This window comes from Arvicanthis niloticus, chromosome 4 (genome assembly GCF_011762505.2).
Source record: "Arvicanthis niloticus isolate mArvNil1 chromosome 4, mArvNil1.pat.X, whole genome shotgun sequence".
Classification (NCBI taxonomy): domain Eukaryota; kingdom Metazoa; phylum Chordata; class Mammalia; order Rodentia; family Muridae; genus Arvicanthis; species Arvicanthis niloticus.
This window is the reverse complement of record NC_047661.1, coordinates 59,991,891-59,996,216: the sequence shown is the minus strand read 5'-3', so window position 1 is coordinate 59,996,216 and position 4,326 is coordinate 59,991,891. Positions and strand designations below refer to the sequence as shown.

Genomic DNA, 4,326 nt, shown 5'->3' with positions numbered 1-4,326 from the left:
TTCTTATCTTTGTTTTACTTATTTCAAAATTAATAATATGCAGCCTGTCCTGATGCAGCCTTTAGGGTAAGGCAGTCTTTTCTGTTAATATGATTATAATTCATTAAAGGATGTAGAAAATCTAAATAAATTGCTTTTGAAAGTAACTCATAGCAAACGCCACTATCGCTTTTCTCTGCTTGCTGCAGCCATTGTCAACCCCACCGTGTACTTAGACATCATGGCGGATGACAAGCCCTTGGGCTGCGTCTCCTTCAAGCTGTTTGCAAAGTTACAAAGACAGCAGAACACTTTCATTCTCTGAGCACTAGAGAGAAAGAATTCGGTTATAAGGGTTCCTCCTTTCACAGAATTATTCCAGGATTCATGTGCCAGGGTGATGACTTCACACACCATAATGGCACTGGTGGCATTATGGTATGTTATCATCTACAGAGAGAAATTTGAGGATGAGAACTTCATCCTGACAAATACAGGTTCTGGCATCTTGTCCATGGCAAATGCTGGACCAAACACAAATGATTCCCAGTTTTTTTTTATCTGCACTGCCAAGACTGAATGCATGAACATTGTGGAAGCCATAGAGCGGTTTTGAGTCCAGAAATGGCAAGACCAGCAAGAAGATCACCATTTCCGACTATGGACAACTTTAATTTCTTTTGACTTGCTGGCATTTTACCTATCAAACCATTCCTTCTGTAGCTCAGAAGAGTGTTCCCACCCCATCTGCTCACAGTACCCTGTAATCTCTGCTCTAAATTCTTTGGGTTCTGTATTTTCCTCATTCTCCCTCAAGGCTAGCAGGATTGCAAAGCTAAATTTATGATTATGAATAAAAATTAAATAAGAAAAAAGAATAACTCATAATCAAGCTGTTAATTATATATAAAGACTTTGCCACTTGCAGAATAGTTATGAAAGATTACAATTTTAATTTGTTTTAGATTTACTTGATTTTTATGCATATGTATGTATGTACATAATGTGTATGCATGATGCCCATCTAAGTCAGAAGAAAACACTGGATCTTCTGGAGCTGGAGTTGCAAATGTTGGGAGCAGCCCTATGGATCCTGGGAATTGAACCTGGGTCCTATGCAAGAACAAGCCCTCTTAACTGCTAAGCCATGTCTCCAGTACCAGGACTAAAGTTGTATATTCCACCAGAGCCTGGGACAATTTTTCTCTAGTTTTTGTTTATACTCTTTTTATACACATATGTGATTATGTCTGTAACATATACATATATACCTGTATAAGTTCATATCCTCTTTCGTATTCTTTGGAACATCAAAATATTATGGCATACACACAAAAAAAAGATACAACTTTCTGAATGAAACTCTGTTCTAATTATGTTTCTATTGCTGTGATAAAAATACCATGACCAAAAACTAGTTAAGAAATATAGGGTTTATTTGGCTTAAACTTCCTCAGCAGACCATCATGAAAGAAGTCAGAGCAAAGACTCAACAAAGAATATGGAAGCAGGAAAAGAAAGAGTCAAGTCATGAGTACTGCTTCCTGGTTTGGTCCTCATGCTTGCTCAGTTGGCTTTCTTATATACCCATCTGCCTGGGAATGAGACTACACACAGTGGCCTGGCCCCTACAATATCAATCATCAAGAAAATGTCCCACAGGCTTGCCTACTGGCATGTTGGATGGAGGGAGGAAGCATTTTCTTAGTTAGGTTCCTCTTCCCAAATTAGTTTAGGTTAAAAAAAAAAAAAAAAAAAAAAAAAAAAAAAAAAAACAGACTCTTGTTGCTAAGGAAATGTGGCCAATAATAAATGAATCATAGCTCATGATATTAAAAGCTTTTGTACAGCAAAGAAAACTGTCAATCACATGAAGAGACCCAACAGAATTGGAGAAAAGTTTACTCTGACAAGAAATTGGTATCTAGAATATAGAAAGAATGAAAGAAACTAAACATTAAGGAAACAACCAATCAGAAAATGGACTATGGAACTTAATGGAGTGTTCTAAAATCAAAAACAAAAAAATGTAGCATTAATAGCTAGTAAATACATTTAAAATGTTCCACTAGCCAACAGACAAATGTAAATTAAAACTATTGTGAGATTCCATCTTGTTCCAATGGCACCAAAATACTTCTGGATACTTAGAAACAAGAGTTCATCTTACTCCTGATGGAATGGTGATCACAAAGAAATAAAGTAACAAAAAATGGTGCTGAAGATGTGGAGAAAGAGGTTCCCTTCTTCACTGTTGGTGGGAGTGTGATCCTGTATAAACAACATGGAAGTCCTTATGGAGTTTCTATACATGAACCACAACATGGTCCAGCTACACTATTCCAGGGCTATACCCAAAGAACTCTATACAATACTACAGAGATACTTGCTCACCAATGTTTATTGCTTGTCTAGTCATGATAACTAGGAAGTGGAAACCACCTAGATGCTCATCAACTGAAGAATGGGTAATGGAAGTGTGGTGCACACTTAGAATTTTATTTAGTTGTAGATAAAAATAGCCTCTCAACATGGGCAGATGGAAGACAGCAAGAGGTCTGCCAATGCAATGAACAACTGTGTGGTACAGAGATGGGAGAGAAAGAGAAGTGGAATGGTTTGTGCACTATGAAGAGAGGCAGAATTGAAGATATGTCCAGATTGAGGTGAGGAACAGCCTGATGTGAGGGTGCTACCACCTGAGGCTATGGTGATGTCCAGGTTTGTGTTACCACCAAAGGCCATGTGGATGTCCATGGTCTAGGCTGCAACTTGAAGCCATGTTGATCTCCAAGGGTCAGACTGAGATGGACACACCCCTCACTAGCCACCATACCATGGCATCAGAGGTGTCATGGGCCAGGAAAGATGGCCCTGACCCTCATCTAGCCAGTGGGAGAGCTGGCTCAGGTGGCATGGACATGGGAGAGTTGGTGAGCTGACAAATTCAGTTACCACCCAGGCCCAGATCCACAGCTTTGTGTTGGCCCACCCCAACATCTACCCCATCTATGAACTGTTAGAATGTGTGAAAGGACAGGTCCTGTAGAACCAAAGCTGCAGGGCAACTATGACACAGGGCAACAGCAGGATATCCAAGATGAGCCCTGGTGAGGATCCAGTATTGATAGTATAGCAGAAACCAAAGGACTTAAACTAGACCAATGACTCATTGTTATGAACATTTGCAATATGTATAGGCCAAAGGATATACCACATGACACATCTCAGCTTCCAATGCCACCGTCACTAACAAATGTGTGATGGAGAGATGGGAAAACGTGGAGGAGCAAATGGATACATGCACAGCAGAACTGGGGATGTGACAGGTATGTGACAGAAGGCTATGGCTGAAAGAGAAGCAAGCCATTGCCCAGAGGAGTCGGTGAAAGGTGTTTGTTTGTTTGTTTGTTTGTTTGTTTGTTTGTTTTATTGGGGGAGGAAGTTACAAGGTTGAAAGATAGATATGGAAGGGCTGGAAAATGAGTGGGATTGCAGTGCATGATGTGAAATTCCCAAAGAATCCATTAAAAAATATGTTTTAAAAGTTATGAAATTACAAATTTTACAATTAAATAGATGGAATAAACTCAATAAACTTAACCTGATCCAGCAAGACACACACTGTCTTCTCTCCCAGATGTGGCTCTTAGCTTTTGGTCGTTAGTCTGCTGCATTTAAGTTGGAGAACTATAAGTCAGGAGTAGAAAAAGGCCACAGTGTAGGAAAACCTCAGGAGAGGGGATGGTACAACATGGATAATGCAGAAAGAAGAAAGGGATATGGATAATCGTTTTATTCAGCAAGAGAGTATTTTTCAGTTCCTGACAGTATTTTAGGAAAAATTTTCCCCCAATCTTTAAAAAAAAAAATCCTAAAGGTACAAAAGAAAAAATAGAGAGATATGAGAAGAGAAGAGACAGTTCTGCTCCTTCCCTGCATTTGAGAATGTGCAGTAACTCTCTTCTTGCTGTTGTTACAAATTACACAAACTTGGAGGCTTAAAACATCAGGATTTTGGTATTTATAGTTGATTGGGCCAGAAGTCTGACCCAGGTCTCAGAGAGAGAGAAAATGAAAAGACAGAAGAGATGTGCTCCTTTATGGAAGTTTTTAAAATGAATCAATTTCCTTGCTCTTCCAGCTTCCAAAAGTCACTCGCATTCCTTGGTTCATGATCCTATTACCCCATCTCCCTCCAAGCCTTCACAACTGTCTCTCTCTCTGTCTCTCTCTCTCTCTCTCTCTCTCTCTCTCTCTCTCTCTCTCTTTCTCTCTCTCTCTCCATCTCCTAAAGTCTACTTTACACTCCATGTCATTAGACTCTATTCATGAGGTGAGTCGTGT

At 39.5% G+C, this 4,326-nt stretch overlaps 1 pseudogene; it reads left to right on the top strand.

Annotated features, from left to right (window-relative positions):
• The first annotated feature begins 366 nt into the window (after window positions 1–366).
• LOC117707698 (peptidyl-prolyl cis-trans isomerase A pseudogene) lies at window positions 367–653 on the top strand (annotated as a pseudogene).
• Window positions 654–4,326: the final 3,673 nt, after the last annotated feature.